The sequence below is a fragment of the Pleurodeles waltl genome, chromosome 7, assembly GCF_031143425.1.
Source record: "Pleurodeles waltl isolate 20211129_DDA chromosome 7, aPleWal1.hap1.20221129, whole genome shotgun sequence".
NCBI lineage: Eukaryota > Metazoa > Chordata > Amphibia > Caudata > Salamandridae > Pleurodeles > Pleurodeles waltl.
This window is the reverse complement of record NC_090446.1, coordinates 1,285,551,692-1,285,570,275: the sequence shown is the minus strand read 5'-3', so window position 1 is coordinate 1,285,570,275 and position 18,584 is coordinate 1,285,551,692.

Here is an 18,584-nt window from a genome sequence, read left to right as displayed (position 1 = left end):
CCCAGCTCAATGCTATGAGGACTTCATCATCTGAGGAATCCTCCTCTATGGCTACACTGGACAGCCCAGTGCTAACCACCTTCTTTGGACAGGCTGCATCTCCACTGAAGTGACCTGTCTGCTGACAGTCAAAGCAAGCCCTACTGTCCAAGAGCTTTTTTAACCCTGGGTCTCCCTGTCTCTGCATGTAAGAGTGGGAGTGGGATTTACTCTCCTCCTTCTTAGGGTTCTGGGGTACAGAGGGAGTCTCTGTGGTGGGCTTACCACCTCCCTCCTTAGGTTTTTGGGGACCTGTCCCCCCCTTCTTGGAGTCTCCCCCCTGGGACTTGACAACCACCCTGGTTCTCAACCACTCATCAGCTGCCTCCCCTAGCTCTCTAGGGTTGGTCTGCTTAGAGTCCACTAGATGCTGGCGTAACCTTTCTGGGTACAATTGGTCAAGATGTGCTCTCTCATGATCAGATTGTATAACCCCTCATAAGTATCTACTTTGTTACCAATAATCCAGCCCTCTAGTGCCTTTAGTGAAATGTCCACAAAGTCAACCCAAGACTGGGTACTGTCCTTCTGGGTGTCCCTGAACTTCATTCTATATTGCTCTGGGGTCAGACCAAACTTCTTGGCTAAGCACCTCTTCATACTAGGGTATGAATCTGCCTCCTCCCCCCTTAAGGTCAGAAGCCTATCCCTCCCTGAGTTGGGGACCAACTCCCACAAAAGGGAACCCCAGTATTGAGGCCTAACCCTTCTCATTTGGAGTGCCCTCTCAAAGGCCCCCAGCCACTTATCTATGTCATCCCCCTCTACATAAGCAGGAACTACCCCCTTGGGTAATCTGGGGCAAACTCCCCCACCCATGGACACCTCAGCTTCTTTATCGCTGCTTCCATCTCTTTTCTCTTTGTATGCCCACTTTTTCTTTTCTAGGGCCAGCTTCTCTGCTTCCAAAGCTATGTATGCTAGCTGGGCCTCCAGCTCTCTTTCTCTGATGGATGGGTTCTCTCCTCCTGAAAGGACCCCCTTCCCACCACTAGCTTTGGATCTGCCCCTACTGACTGTATTTACTGAGGACCGTTCTTCCTCATCCTCACTTGGGCTCAGATGCCTTCCCTCCCCTGAGTGGTTAGAGCTTGCATCCTCCCTTCTTTCTCCCTCCTCTGGAGCTTCTTCTGACTCTACCTCTTGGGCCTCAGCCCATGCTGTCAGGGATGTGATCAGGATTTGCTTCCTGAGATCAGTGGTTGCAGGCAACCCTCTTTCAATACACAACCCCCTAAGCTGGACTACTGTCAGTGTGGGTAGGCTAGCCAGATCAAGCTCCATGATTCCCTAGTTTTGTGTCAACAAAAACTTTTTGCAAAAATTGGAAACAAGAATTTAGAAAAATTAAAAAAATTCAATAATTGAAATTAATCCAAATTAAAAATTAAAAACAATTTTTGCACTAGGACAATTTAAAGGATTTTTAATTTGTTTTACCTAAAACTGTAACGTGATATTGAACACAAGTACAGGATCCCGTCGCTGCTTCCAATTATGTTGGAAAATGGGTTATTGGTAGGGCAGGTAGGTACCTACACCTAGCAACAAGCCACTAACCTCCACATAGGTACAGTTAGGTCTCAGTAAATTAATCCCAGCTCAACCCTTGGTAGCTTGGCAACGAGCGTCAAGGCTTAACTTAGGAGACAAAGTGTAAAGCATTCAAATATCACAAAACAGTAATTAAATAAAACACAGGAAACAGTTTAAAAATCCAAAACCAATTTATAAAAATAGTTTATATTTTTATCTTTAAAATGACACAAAAACGATTAAAATCGGTTCAGGGGAACCGGAGATATGAATTTTTAAAGAATTATTACTTTTCTAGCGCTTAGAAACAAAAAGCGCCAATCGGGTCATCTGGTTGCACCTCGACCGGGGCAAAGTCAAACTTTCAGGCCGACCGCGATGGAGCCCTGCTCGGCTACAGGTCGCGGGAGGCCTCGGTTAAAAAGTTACCTTCTGACTTAGTCTTTATTTTGAAGTTTTTCTTCACCGGGACGAACCTGCCAGTTGAATCCGACCTCCTGGAGCCCTTGTCTGGATACGCGATGTGGGTTTCCTCGGTGGAGACTTTTAACTTCGGACTTAGTCGTTTTTTCGAGATGAAAATCCTTCGACCGGGGTAAACCTGGATCTTGATCCGACGTCCATGGAGCCCTTCTCGGATACGATGGCTGGGAGGTCCCAGTCAACTTTTTACGTTCGGACTTAGTCTCTTTTTTGGATGTTTTTCTTTACCGGGACGAACCACGAAGTCAGGCCGGGTCGCGGTTGAGGCAAGCCGGCTAGAATTTCCGCGGCGGGTCGGTCCCTCTCTGGAGCTTTTTTCCAAAAATTCTCAAATCTTTTCCAAACTTCTGGGGCTTCACCCAGATGTTCTTTTAAGGTTCTTTTGGGGTCCACAGCTCACCCCAAGGGTCCAGAAGTTCTGTGATGGTCCTTGGGGGGTGCGGACTTCAACTCCCAGAATGCACCTGGCGCAAACTCCTTTTTGGCCACTGGACAGTGGTCAGCTAGTCGCTTTCTTCAGGAGTTGGCGCAGGGGACTCTGGTTTAGCAATTTTTCACCTGTAGCAAACAGGGAGTCCCTCCTTGAACCAGTTGAAGCCAGGCAAAGTCCTTCTTGTGGTGAAGCCCAAGTGTGAAGCTGGTGCAGTCCTTCTGAGTGCAGGGTCCAGGTGCAGGCCAGGGGTCCAGCAGGGCAGTCCTTCTTCTTCTTTAGTTCCTTTCTTGTTGAATTCTGGAGGGGATCTGAGGTGTGGGTGCAGGTCTGCCAGTTTTATCCTTGCTCCTGGGTGAAAAGCAGGGGGCCCCTGGTTCTCCAATCAGGGACAGGGTCGTCCCCCTGTGATGACCACTTCCTGGGAAGTGTGGCAAAAATCCATCCCAGAAGGCAACAGTCTCTAAAAATCCAACATGGATGAATCTGATTTTTGGAGGTTACATCTGGCTGAGCCCACCCACTGGTGTGGCTAAAAATCATAAACACACCCCTCTCCTGCCCTCTCCTAATCTAATCAAGGGGGCACCTAATTGTCTGGGGTTGCAGGATGTGGGGGTGTTGCTGGGTGCTCCAAATGTCCTTCTCTGCCTTTGAAGACCAGTTTGGCAGCCCTCCCCCTTCCTGCCTCACCATCTGCTGAGGGGAGATTCTCTCCCCCAAGCACATTCCTTTGTGTGAAGCTAGGCCACTTCACACCTCATCAAGGCAGCCTGGCAGAAGCTGCTGCAGGCTGGCCAATCAGAGCACAGCAGCAAAAACAATGCAGAGCTGAAATTGGCAACTTTTTAGGTAAAGTCTAAACTTTTTACCTGGACAAGTTATATTAAATCCAACAACTGGAAGTTGTGGGATTTATTACAACAATCAATTTGATACCAAATTCTTGGTATGTAACATTTAAGGAGACTTTAAAATTTAAAATAAAGTCTGCCCATTCTAGCCTATGAAGGCCATTTACTTCAATGAGGGAAAAACGAATTTGGCTATTTTTACCTCACCAGGGCTTATAAATCTATTTTTATAAAGTCCCTGCTTATAGTTACATGGCACCCAGCCCTAGGGGCACATAGGGCACACCTTAGGGGTGACTTATATGTAAAAATAAGGTAGTTTAAGACTTTGGAAGTACCTTTAATTCCAAAGTCGAATTTGCATATAACTTTAATTTAAAAGCAGCCAGCAAAGCAGGCCTGCCTTTAAAATGACACTGGGCACCTCAGCAGTGCACCTAGGTGTGCACCACCTATGCTGTGGTCCCTAAACCTACATGCCCTACCATATACTAGGGACTTATAGGTAGGTTAACTTAGCCAATTATAATTAGCCTAATTTGCATATTGATTTTACACAGAGCACAGGCCCTGGGACTGGTTAGCAGTACCAAGGGCACCATCAGAGTCAGGAAAACACCAGCATAAAGTGGAAAATGGGGGCAAAAAGTTAGGGGGCCTCTGCAATCAGCCCTGTTTTCCCACAAGGGGCTGCCTGTGGCCCCACTCTTGGGGTAATTTATGCCCTTGGAACCACCACCTCTCTGGGGCTTATATTTATTAGTATACATGGGAGCACAGCCCCTTGCATCCATGGGGACCACCACCTCCTAGGGGCAGAATTGCTTTGTTATAGTAAAGGAGCCCTGCAGAGCCCCAGGGGCTGCCACCTGCCTGGGTCAAAACAATCAACTAATGCGGAGGCGCTGCATGGCCCCCCGCAGCCCTTGGGACTGCCACCTCTCTAGACCTGAACTACATATGATAAAGAGGGGTTTGTCATGGTCCCCCAGCCCAAGTCACCACCACCTCCCTGGGGCTAATTGCAAACATTGTATGGGGCCGCAAGGCTCCCCCTCGAGGAGCCAATAATGGCCAAGGACAGCCACCCCCCAGGGCCGGCTCCAGCTATGTCCCACAGACATGAGGGCAGGGAAACAGAGGAAACAATTGCTCTCACCGACAGAGCGCTGCATATTTAGCATGTTTAGGAGAGTTGGCCAGTCCCCAATGGGTGGGGTTCCCAAGGCCAAAATTGGCCTTGTAAGGCCTGACCCCCCCCACTAAAAAAAATATTATAAGGCCGGGAACCATTGAATTGTAGTGGGCCCAGGGGATGGGGTCCCTGGGGCTGAATTTGGCCAGGGTAGGGGGGGCATATGGCCCCCCAACACTAGCCATTAACCCAACAAGGTTGCACTTACTAACCAGCAGAAAGTGCTCCAGTTGGATCGACATTTTGCACAAAACTGTTGGGTAAACAAGCAGGTGAGCTTCCGTAAAGGCCATGTTGATCATTTCACAGAAATTAAACTTCAACAGGAAGCACTCACAAATATAAACATAGCAGATGCCCCAGTTGAAGCCAAAAACCATGAGCAGCAGTGGTTGGATTTACATATGGTAATGAAAATGTCTTTACGTTAAAAAAAACCTAGAAATTCACTCAAAAAAACAAAGATTATAGGGATGTTATAGTTAGGAAATAGAATTTTTACAAAACCTTAGAAATTCACTTAAAAAACCAAAGGTTACAGGGATGATATAGTTAGGTTCTGAATTTATTCACACAAAACCAGATGAATTCAGCAGTTATAATTAGAGCTATTTCAAATAACTATGACTCACGGCCTAAGTTAACTATAACTCACACACTTGCTATGCACTGCTAAGTACCCTAGATAATACAGCATTCATGACAACTTTTATAATGTCAATAAGAATAATAATAAATATTAGAAGTCAAATATTGAACATAAACCGTGGATGACGGGGGCGTGTGTTATAGTTACCATAGGCCGCGAGTTATAGTTACTTGAAATAACTCTAACTACAACTGCTGAATTTCTCTGGTTTTGTGGGAGTAAATTCCAAAGTTAACAATAACATCCCTGTAACCTTTGTTTTTTTCACAGAATTTCTACGTTACACCCTGATGGTCCATTTTGTCAATTGCTGTAAGTTCCAAAATATCTGCCTTCCGCAGCTTTAGTAATTGTTCATTAAAACAGAGGCACTGCTGAAGTGTAGGTTTTAGGACAATGGATTTCCCTTCTTCAGTGAAATTGAACATTAGCTGTGCTGCTTTAAGTCGACTTTCCAAGCAATGTTTCTTCTCTTTTGTGAAAACACCAACTCTAATATCCTTCAGAATATTTCCGTATTCTACATCAGATGCTTGAGGCACATTCCAAAATAGTTCTTTGTATTGGAAGGTTAGCCAAATGTTTAGGCTTCCAGTACTTCCCAAGGACCTCAGTGTTTTATCATGGAGAAGTGTCTTGAACACAGGCTTTCTCCTTTCACTGGGGTTAAGTTGTAATAGATCGCCAAACAAAATTAAGTGCACTCCTCCAAACAGCACATCATAGTCTGTCTTCAGAATCTGTTGCATTCTGAAGTGTACAAAGGCAAGCATTAGGTTTGAGACCGTGCTCACCTCATCGATTATTAAAAGTTTAAATTTTTTTAGTACTCTTGAGACTTCATGACAAGCTTCACCAGATAACTTTTGGTACTCCAGTTTGTTGTCATGTTTTACAGGTAGCATAAATAGTCGATGCAAAGTAATTTCGTTAAAGGTGTGTGCAGCTAATCCACTTGGTGCTGTTACTATACACAACAACTTTGGGTCTGTAATCCTCAGTAGGTAAGTGTAAGAGCTTCAATTAAAAACGTTTTTCCAGTGCCAGCTTGACCACTGACATTTAATAGTATAGGCTTAATTGATGAGCATTTATATTCATTTTTCTCATGAAGGAATCCACGCTCTACTTTCTATTTTTCCTCTGTATATATTTCTTTCTGCTCATTGTCCAATTAACTACTCCAAATTAACATTTTTATGACTTGCTTGTTGCATTGCAGTCTCCACCTCAGTCACTGCTAGGGCAGCTTAATTTTTTCAACAGCAACTGTTTCCTTCTGTTCAATCTCATCATTTAACATTTTCATGTAGTTGGGAAAGACTGAACACTGAATGCTGTTTTTCACAGCACTGAAAATATTTCAGTAGTCGACAAAGGGCCAGAGTAACTGCGATTCAGAACTTGAATGCTTGAACAGTTACACAAGTGCCAAATAGAAAATGCTCTTTTATCAGGAGTTTGGCAACTAAGGGACCAATTTAGAGCTTGGTGGATGGGTTACTCCATCACAAATGATGTACATAGAATATAATGGACTCCTAATACGGCTGACGAAATATCCATGACATCTGTGACGGAGTAACCCCATCTGCCAAAATCTAAATCAGGCCCTAGGTTTTCTGTGGTTTATTAAATTCCTTTTGTGTGTCGAACCAAACAACTGTCACAACAAACTACTACATATTTCCCTTCATCTACATTTTCTGTTACATTATTTCTATATCTATAACATTAAAGCACTTCATTAAGACACATGTTTTCAAGATATGCACTCCTTCTTGGATAGGAAGTGTCGAACATATTTGTTTTTACAATGTATGTACTTTCTGGTTTGAACTCTGCTAGATACTGAATTTCAGGGAAAGGCTTCAAGACCCTGTTTCGCATGCTTGCAAGGCCTAGACTTACCCAAACATTTCCGCTTGACTTCTAGTACAAACTGGCTGAGCTCAACCAATCACAGCATTCATAGGAGCCATTCTCCCTATGTAAACGCATTTTCAAGCTGAAGCTGTACAACTTCTTTGTTAGAGACATTTCAGCAGAAATCTCCTTTCACATCTCCTTCATCTCGGTCTTCTCTGATTTTGTAATGCAAGAAGTATCATAATGATTTACAGCGATGGAGTTGTCTGCAACAAATTATACATCCATGTTTGCATTCCACATTTTCAGAATCATAGGATTATAGACATTAATATACTTGGAGGCCTCTGTTTTTCTGAGGTTTTATATGTTTTCCATGATTTTCATGTCAGTATATGTCTGACTGAAGATAAAAAGATCTTGGAAATCCAAAACAATACCTGGAATACAATGTTCCTTTACATCTGTATTTTTGACAACAGTATTTGCAACATTTCTGTATTTGAAAGTGCAGAACTTGTATTCTCAGGCCTTTTCATCATTATCTTTCGGATGACGCATGTTGCATACTGTTCTATGAAAGAAAGCACAGAGTAATCACTGTCTGGTCCAAATTTTGGTGCATCTTTTATGTATAACAGCATATGAATAGTAGGAGCACCTCTAGCTTGGTACTCTTTGCACCAAAATAAATCTGTAACTTTGCCAAGAGGTGTATTTGTTTTGTTGCAGATGAAAGACAACATTGCTTGAAACCTGTGATTGAAATATCTACAAACTTTAGCAGCATCCAAAGAGCAAAGTTCTCCTACTGTCTTCACATTGATGTCCTTAATGTTTGAGTTTTCTCCGTTCTCAAAAACTCAAGTAAGTCATCCCATGCATACTCTGCAAAACTGAGTGTCACAAATCATGTAGATGCACCTAAGTTTTGCAACATACATTTCAGTTCCCCATCATGACAATACCAATAATCATTGGTCCCAAGTTGGCATGCCATCAAATAATCAAATTATGGCCCTAATTATAACATTGGCGGTACATACCGCCTACCGCCGCGGTGACTGCTGCCAACATACCACCACTGCGGCTTCCATCCGTCCACCATATTATGAACACTTCCTGACCTAAGGGCGGAAATCCGTAAGTGCTCATGGTGGTGGACAGTGGTAAGCTGGCGCTGCTACCACCAGCACCGCCACGCCAGTAGAACGCCGCCAGCCATATTATGACCAGTAATACGGCCTGGTTCTGTTCTACTGGTGGGGTGCTGCTGGCGGTAGCAGCGCCCCTTCTCGTTCCCTGCCAGAAGACCTCCTCGGCCAAGGTAAGTCGGGCTTCCGACGGGAGAGGGGGTGGGAGGGTGTGGGGTGTTGTGTGTATGTGTCTGGGTGTGTGTATGTGTCTGGGTGTGTGCATGAATGTCTGAGTGTGTATATGAATGTGTCTGTCTGTGTTGTGTTGTTTGCATGGGTGTATGTGTGTGAGTGACTGTAAGAATGGTGAGGTGAGGTGAGTGAGTGTCTGCATGTCAGTGTGATTGTGTGTTAGAATGTGTGTGAGTATGTCAGTGCATGAATGAATGCATGTATGTCAGTGTGTGAATGAACGCATGTATGTCTAAGTGAATGGGTGTATGCCTGGTGCATGTGCGAGTCTGTGTGCATGTATGCGGGGAGGGGGATGTTGTGGGAGGGGTGCTGTGACTGTAGTGGGGGTGGGGGTGGGGTGATGAGCGCATGTGTGGCTTTGAGGGGTGGGGTCAGTTGTGTTGTGTGTGCGTGTATGGGGGTGAGTGAGTGGATGGGGTGAGTCTGGATGGGGATGTCAGGTCAGTGTTGGGGGGGGTGGGGGAGCCGCCTACCAGTGACAGGGAAGGAATTCCCTGCCACTGGTAGGGCCTACCACCATGGTTTTCGTTGCGTTGCTAACGCCACGAAAACCATGGTGGAAGGCCGGCACATAATGCCACAGCAGTATTATGTTGGCCGCCCGGCTTGAGATAGATATCTCTGGCCCAGTGGCTCATACCGCCATGGTGGTATGAGTAGAGAAGTGGCGGGCTGGCTGCAGCCAACCCGTCAATCTCATAATGTGACAGCATACACCGCCAGCCTGTTGGCTGTGATACCGCCCCATTAACCCTGGTGGTCAGAAGACCGCTAGGGTTAAATAGAGGGCCTATATTCCAAATTTTCAACTTTACGTTGAACTCTGTTGACAAATTCTCTTGCAGAGAGATTTTGTAGATTAACTGCTGCCTTCAAAATATGGTTTAAAGCAAATGATATCCAGGCAAGTCATACTCAAATATAGGATGAAATATGTATGGAATATACTGACAAAATCTAGGGTCCTCTGAATATAGTCTAGTTGACCTGTAAAAAGCTTCTGATATTTCTATGAGTTGGCCATCTTACTGCCCATCTACTACTGTTTGGAATAGTTGTGGAAAACAGCGAGCCTCTGAACATTTCTCCCTCACACTCATTGGAGCTCCTTTTGCTTGTTTCATTTGATACAGATCAATAGCGTCACCAATAACTTCTTTAGAATGGAGTGGATGGATACTATGCTGTTCATATATTTGTTCTGATTTTATTCTATCTACTTTTTCAATCTGTCCACTCAGTGGTAATGTTTCATTCTCCATAGAAGTTACATCTCCAACAACATCAACATGATTGTAATGCGTAATATTTTGTTTCAGGTATAGTGTAGCTTTTTTACTTTATTAACACTTACTAACGCAGGACAGATTTGTTTGTTTTTGGTTGACACACCATTTACAAGAATGATAAGTGGTTCATCGATAAGTCTCTCTACACCCACAGTTTCAATATTCTATTAAAACTCTTCCTTTAAGGCCTTTCTGCAGCTCTGCTGGTGGTAGTTTTTCAATCTTTGGTTCCATACAAACAACTATCTGAAAAGGGTATATAGATTGTATGAGAACTGCTTCATAAATATTTAACTGGTGTAGTTCTTTTGGAATTCATACCAATTCTAACTTTTTATGTATAGCTATAGCTGGCATTTTGTTGTCCTCTCACGTATCACAGCAATACTTTCATACAATTTGTAATGTTGACAAATCAAAGCATTCTTCCACAAATAAATATACACCAAATTCTTGCTCCTTATCTCTGTTTTCCTGTTCAGTTTTTAAGAACATAACAACATTACAAGTTTGACTTTTGTAGTGAGTGTGTTGACAACAAATACAAACACTGTTTGGTTTCTCTGAATAAACTGTGTTTAATTTTTCAATCTCTTGTGTAAAGTTTTCAAGACTAATACCTTTGTCTAGTTCCTCTACACCTGCAGATACCAACTCCTCGTTTTCTCTAGACTCCTCTTCAGGACCAAAGAAATGAACCTGAACATCTGCAGAAACTTTTTCTACCTCTGCTACAGTACCATACAATAGAGCTCTAGTCATCTACCCTAAAAATAAGGCAGGAGTTTCACATAGTAAAGTTTCCTAACTAAATTTCTCATTCTAGAGTGATGAATAGCTAACATAAGTGATAAAAGGTGCTTCTGCACACTTGCTATGATAGGCACACCAGTCAATGCTCTTGTAAATTAGCATGTGTCCTTACTGTGCATGGATCTAATCCTTGCAAAAGTCAAATTTTCTGTTTCAGACTTCTGCCTTGAAATTCTCATAGGAAAGTTCTCAATATATCAATTGATTCCTGTCAAACACTGCAAATACTGGTGCAATTCCACTTGTATACAGGGAGCCTGTCTATGCCTTCCTTGTACCTCTTCAGCTATCACTTCCTCTACATTCCTGGGAACCATCTCCTCCTTTGCAATAGGACAACCATCCTTCATCTCATCGACCAGCTGTTTCAAATGTATGCACTAATGTGTTCTCTTGGAAGTAGCTTTCTTCATTAAAGAAAGGCTCAATACTGGACATATGCTTCCATTCCCCTCTGAAAATTGTACAAAAATTACTTCTATTCACAAATCTTTTTTTTTTTTTTTTCATCAACAACACTTTTTGATCAGTTTTCGCAATCTGTTCAATATCAAAATAAACAGTTTCTTCTTCAAGGCACATGCCTTATCAACTACATTCTCAATATGTTGTTTTTGTTTCACTGCTTGTCTTCTCCTTTTAAACCGCCTCACAGTCCATAACAAATTCTGTATTTTACCCTACTTCCAAACACTCGAACTCTTATTTCCTTAAATTGCTTCTGTCTTCTTGTTAAACTATCTATTACTTGTTATGTCATTTACTTCTTCACCTTTCTTAGCTGATTTCAAACATTTAGTTTTATTTCCATGGTTGTGCTCACTTTGCAATTTTCCACTTACTACTTTAAGAAACTTCTTATTTGCCTTAGCAGCAGCTCTTTTCCCTTTAACCACATTATGTCCCTTTCCTCTGTCAGTTGTAACAAGATGTTATCCTTGCTTCTGTTTCTTTCTTCTTTCTGCTATTTTGGCATTATAAATGTCTGCTTTTAAGTGCAAGTAGATGTCAGGAAAGAAAAAACTATTCAAAATATTTAGCTTCTCATTATATACTATTACATTGCATGATTTCAGCATTTCAGTACCTAAAAACAGTTATGTCACTAAATTATAGGGACTCTAACTCTGTTACTTTTCATGTTTAAATCATTCTGTACTTGGGTGTGTCAGCGCATCTATCAGTGTGTGCCTCAGTGTGTTTCTGTACACATCAGTGTGCGCCTGGGTGTATCACTGTATGCATCAGTGTGCCTGAGCGTGTAACTGTATGAATCAGTGTGGGTCTGGATGTCTCACTTTATGTATATGTGTGTGCAAGTGTATATCATTGTATTAATTATTGTGTGTCTGGGTGTGTAACTGTATGCGTCAGTGTGTGTCTGGCCGTCTCAATATATGCATATGTGTGTGCCTGGTTATGTCATTGTATACATAAGTGTGTTCCTGGCTGTGTAAGTGTATGCATTAGTGTGAGGTTGTATGTCTCAGTGTTTGCTTCAGTCTGTACCTAGGTGTGTCAGTGTACTCATCTATGTGTACTTTGTTGTGCTACTGTATGGTTCAGCTTGTGTCTTGGTGTGTCAGCATATGCATCAGTGTATGCCTGGGTGTGTCACTGTATGCATCAGTGTATACTTGGGTGTATCATTGTATGCATCAGTGTGAACCTGGTTGTGTTAAGGTATCCATCACTATGTACCTGGGTGTATCAACGTATGCATAAGTGTGTCACTGGGTGTGTTAGTGTATCCATGACAATATGCCTGAATGGTGTGTACTTGGGTGTGTCAATGTATGCATGTGTGTTCCTGGATGTTTTAGTGTATGCATCAGTATGTGCCTTGCCATATTCATCAGTGGATGCCTTGGTGTGTCAGTGTATGCATAAGTGTGTGCTTTGGTGTGTCAGTATGCATATGTGTTTACTTGGCTGAGTGAATCTATGCTTCTGTGTGTATCTGGGTGTGTCAATGTATACATCACTTTGTGCCTTGATGTGTCCATGTCTGCATCAGTGTGAGCTTGGCTGTGTCAGGACAGGCATCAGTGTCTACCTAGGTGTATTACTTTTTGCATCAGTGTATAACTGGATGTGTCAGTGTATTCATTAATGTGTGACTGACTGTGTTAGTGTTTGGCTCAGATTGTTCCTGGGTGCATCAGTGTGTGCATGAGTGTCTGCCTAGGTGTGTCAGCATATGCATCAGTGTCTCCCTGGGTGTGTTAGTGTGTGCATCAGTGTCTACTTGGGTAACTCAGTGTATGCATCAGTATATGCCTGAGTGACTCGACGTATGCACTAGTGTCTGCCTTGGTGTATTAGTGGATACATCAGTGTCTGTCTGGGTGTATCAGACACTGTAACAGAGCCCCCCCCATGTGCAATTGCATTGGATCTATGAATCCACACAGGAGCTCCACACAGGAGCCGAAAGCCGTTTTAAAAAAGTTGTTGTTAACCATTCTCATTAATACTACATTTGGAATAAATAAGTAAATTTGCACTCAAATGCCCCGTAATCACCATTTCTTCTATTAACACTCTTCCTTCACATTCACAGTCTAGTCTTTTGTGTTCCCTCCACCCCCATGTTCCTGTAGCTCTGTTACACGATGACCAAGTTTGAAACACTCTCTGGCAGCAGTAGATCACAAGATCACAACACTTTCTGAGAGCAGCATGTAACTGCTAAACCAACTGTAACAGGTGCGGTTGAGTGTTTGAAATTATAACCATATCCAAAGCACCATGACCTTTTTGTTATTTCTCCAAAACCAATCACATTTGTACTTACTTTTACCTTACTATAAGTACCTACTATTAAACACTACCATATATAGAGCATCCAATCAAATTTCGTCTTGTAAATTGTAGGTACTAGACTCCATTTTACCTGCCTTTCATTTGAAATCACTGTCATTCAGCTGTGTGCTACTTCAGCTTCCCTCCAAAATGCTGAGAGTGCTCCAGCTTCCTTCCATAATGTTCAGAGTGGATTGTGGGTCACAGCTTTGTGTTTTCGGCCAGAGAGAGTGCTAGAAAGGGTGGTATTGGCAAGGACCTGAGTTTCCCTAATGTGGACACTACTTAGTTGGACGTAGACGTGCTGCTTCTGGTCCCAACCCCTGTGCTGAAGCCGACGCCAGAATTGGAGCCATGTTGCTCCCTCGCATTCCTGCTCCTTCGCCTTCCTTTCTGCTGCCATGGCCGCTGTGGAGAAACCAGTCTTCCCTTTCAGTGTCATATGGAGTCAGAGTGGGAGCTGCACATATGGGACCTGTGGGAACCGTGCAGTTGCTTTGTGGGTCTACGGCTGAAGTGGCTGGCATAGGGCCTGCCATGGTCGTCATTAGCTGATGCCAGGATTTCCGTGTTGGTGTTTCCTACTTTAGTCTTCCCTGTAGGTGCCTGCCAACACCATCAATACACCAGACTAAAGACTAAAAGATTAATTTCAAGGTGGATCTAGTGCACAGTGTGCAGTCAGGGCCTAATTCCCGCACTGCTTGTTTCTATACCAGGAGTGAGATGAGCACAACATAACAGAAGAAAAAGGGGAAGGGAAAGGAGGTACTGTGCTTAAACCAAAGGCATTTGTACTGGCTTTCAAATAAAAACGTTTTAGTGCTGGTTAGGAGTTAAGTAACCTCCTCATTGAGGACTTTACCTTACCAAATGTAGATATCAACTTGAAAAAAACCTATACTTATGAATTGTGGCACACCTAGGACAACAGTTGGCCTCTCACAGGTATCCAGATTAAAGCTTTTCAGTAGTTCACCATCAGATCAGTCACCATTAGGACTACAGACTTCTGCAACACCTGACTTGGAAATACATGGGAACTTATCCTGTGATATTCCTGGTCAATATGTGCTAATCTCTAAATCTCTCAAGTGTATGGAAAGAATCCCGTCATCGGTTTTAACTCTGTTAGAAAAGTCGGTGAATAACTCGGACTACATAAAAGACACTGGCCCTCATTACAACATTGGCAGTAAAAGCCGCTTACTGCCGTGCAGAGGACCGCCAACACACCGCCGCGGCAGCGGAATTCCGCTACGGTCATTATGACCCACTGCTCGGAATCCACCAAAATTCAGACACCCACACAAGTCCGCCACACCAAAGGTCAGTGATAAACTGGCAAAAACGAAACCTCCACCGTCACGCCAACAGAAATACGCCCACACTATCACGACACACAAATCCACGCGGCGGTCTTTCAACAGCGTTATTCCATTGGCGGTACACACCGCTGCACTCAAAATACACAGACATTTACAAAACACTGCCACATTGGACAATTCTAAACACACACCCCTGTTACACATGCACACCCCACTCCCACACACCCATTACACCCATTACAATATAAAACACACACCCACATCACCAACAAACCCCTATGACCACAATTACTGAGAGAAGACCAGAGAGAGACACCACAAACAACTACCAAGCATCCACAGGCACACAATACCATCACCCACAGAACTTCCACGCACCTCACACAACACACCACTAAATATTACCCCACTTATCACTACTTGCACCACCCCACACATCACCCACACCACCCCATGGCACGGCAAAGACACCCCAGGTTCTCTGAGGAGGAGCTCAGGGTCATGGTGGAGGAAATCGTCCGGGTAGAGCCACTGCTATTCGGATCACAGGTGCAGCACACCTCCATAGCTAAGAAGATGGAGCTATAGCGAAGAATAGTGGACAGGGTTAACGCAGTGGGACAGCACCCAAGAAATAGGGATGACATCAGGAAGAGGTGGAACGACCTACGGGGGAAGGTGCGTTCCGTGATCTCAAGACACCACCTTGCGGTTCAGCGGACTGGCGGCGGACCCCCACCTCCTCCCCCACAACTAACAACATGGGAGGAGCAGGTCTTGCCGATTCTGCATCCTGAGGGCCTCGCAGGAGTAGATGGAGGCATGGACTCTGGTAAGTCAAAGCTTTACTATTACATCCCCCACCCTACCTGCATGCCATCACATACCCCCACCCTCACCCCCAACACTCCTACTCCTCACAAATGCCCCACTATCACAACCCACCCATCCCAACACCAAGCCCTGCATGGACACCCATCGCCAAAGCATGGCCACTGCACATACCCATACACACCCCTAAACCACCATCACACAAGGTCACACACAGAAATGCAAGCACTGGGGTACACTGTCACCCACCTATTGCACACCATGGCACATACAGATATAATAAACATCCTTTTATACCCCTGCAGGACCCCTACCCAACGTCAGCGGACAGGAGGGTCCACGCCACCAATAGAAGAGGCCCACAGAGACGGCAGGGCCCTATCACCTGTAGGACATGGCATGATTGCTCCAAGAGGCAGTACGCAGCAGCTCAAATCGTGGAGTTCTTGCTGGCAGCAGTATCAGGAGTCAAGTGAGAGATGAAGGAGAAGTATAAAATGGCGGTCACGTCTGCCATGTAAGACACCATCGCCTCCGCCGGACATTGTCATTGGCCCAGGACCACCAAAGGCAACGTGTTCAAATGGCAATATCCACTGCAATAGTATCCGACTCCCGTCATGATGACTTGTGTCCTTGTGCTTTTGGAAAATGGTGAGTGGTTGTAACACAGTCAACAGGTTGTATCTGTGACACAGAAGGGGAACCAATAAGTGGAGGATCACTTCCTGGCAGTGGTTGAAGTCTTGGCATCTGCTCCTCCTGGCCATTTTGGTGGGCGTCCACGTTTGTGGGGGGTTCTTCAGCTACAGAGGCTGGGGTGTCTGGGGCATGTCTTTCCCCATGCAGAACCTCCATTCCACTGGCTGCCACAGATATGGAAGGGGCTAATGTTACATGGCCAATGGAAGGGGTCTGCTGTTGAGGACATAACCTACTCAGGGTGGTATTAATGTCCCTCAGCACCCCTGCTAGGCAGGTCGTGTTGGCATTGTGGGCCTCGCACTTTTGCATGAACTTCCTGGTTTCAGTCCCCCTGCAGCTGCTTAATCTCCCCCATCATGGCAAGCACTTGGCCCATCATGCCATGGGACTGTTGGTATGCTCCCTAGACTTGGGAGATGGTGACCTGGCCAGTTTGATCCCTCGGAGCCTCAATCTGCTTGTCTGTACCATCTCTCCCGCACCCTGTGCCCTTTGCACAGTTTGCCCACTCCCACTGGTGCTAGGTCCTTCATTGTCAAGGTTTTCTAGTAGTGACTCCGGTACCTGTACTGGGGGGCTCATGATGGTATTAACTGTCCTTGGACCCCATGTTTGGGGGTGAATGGTTGCTTGGGATGTAAATGTAACAGGGCTGATACAGGTTGATGTAGGCAGGGTGAGGCTGACAGTTGTAGACTACCAGGTGTTCCAGATGGGCCAGTCGTCCTCAATGTCCTCACATCCAAGGTTGTTTTCCTCACTGAGGGCTTCATCCAGTTGGGAAGTGGCTGTCTCAGGTGTCCTCTCCCTGGCCACAATGGGTAGGTGACCTATTGAAGTGCTGAAACAGACAGTTACAGATTGTAATACAGCATTTGATATCAAACTTTGACAGGTAGATATGCTTTGAGCCATGTACAGAAAGGCTTAGCTTGATTCCCCGATATGACAGTGACATCTGCTTTTAATTCTGGGGTAGTGCTATATGGGATACAGGGAATTCCTATGACATACACCTTGCTACAGGATACCAGATTAGTTTGACAGTTGGATGTCTGTTGATAGATTCATAGCTTAATATTGTCCATGTTAGCTCTCAGTGAGCAATAGTTCAGTATTAAGCCCCCGAGAGCTGCAGAATGTGAAGTGGAAACTGACCTGTACATCAGCTTAGGGGTAACCAATCTACCTGGCCATATAGATCAGGTCACACCTAGTACAGCACACTGCAGATATGTGTGTTCTTCCCAGGTGAGTAGCTTTCAATGGGTGATGGGAGCTAACAGGGTAATTTTAGCATTGGACACAGCTATAGCTGTGTATTGGTGGTATCATACTGGCAGATGCCCATGGCATTGCTGTCATTGCCCTAGACTGTGACATTGTGGATCATTCAGGTGGCTTTAGTCAATCATGTAGTTGAAATGCAAGGCTATTTTCATTTTGGTACACTGTTCTGGTTTTCTTAATGGTAGAACAGTGCCTGCTGGGAGCTATACTGGTGTCAGTCCCTGTACTACCTCTGCCATTCACAGAACCTCTGCCTCTAGGTGACTTTAGGTGACATGTGGTATGCCAGAGAGAGGTATTTGGACAGTTGGACACAGGGGTGGTGAGTGTGTTGGCTGCTAAGACATCGAAAGGTGATCACTGAGCATGCAAGACAGAACTTTAGGGTGACATTTTAAGTGTTGTGGCTTACCCGACTTGACTCCCCCAGGTATTCCTGTCAAGCCCTCATGATGCAGAATGTCCAAATAAATAGTATATATGTGATACAAAAGGTACAGGTAGGTAATGGTAAAGGAGACCTATAAAGACATATGCCTAGCGCCTGTCTTGTGGACTGCAACCTGGTACCTGGCAGCCATGGAACATACCTTCCCCCTGAGGTCGTTCCACGCTTCCTGATGTCCTCCCTTGTGCGTGGATGGCTGCCCACATAATTTACCCTGTTGACTATATTTTGCCAAATCTCTATTTCCTGGCAATAGAGATTTGTTGGACTTGTGCTCCAAATAGGTGTGGCTCTACTCTGATGATTTTATCCACCATGACCCGCAACTCATCGTCCATGAAGTGGGGATGTTTTTTGTGGGGACATGGTAGTGGTGGACAACACGATTAGGAAAAGAAACAAGCCATGGGGTGTGGATGCTGGGTTGTGAGTGGGTGACAGGTGGTGCCTGATGTGTGTAAAAATAAATGTGACATATGTATGATGTGCAGGTGTGTGATGAGTGGTATTTGGAGTGCTGAGGGGTGCCTATTCTATGGTTCCTAATTTCTGAATGCAGCCTGTATCTTGCTGTGCATGGCGTTTTTGATGCAAAGGATTGTGGAGTGTGAAGGGGTGTGTTTAATAGT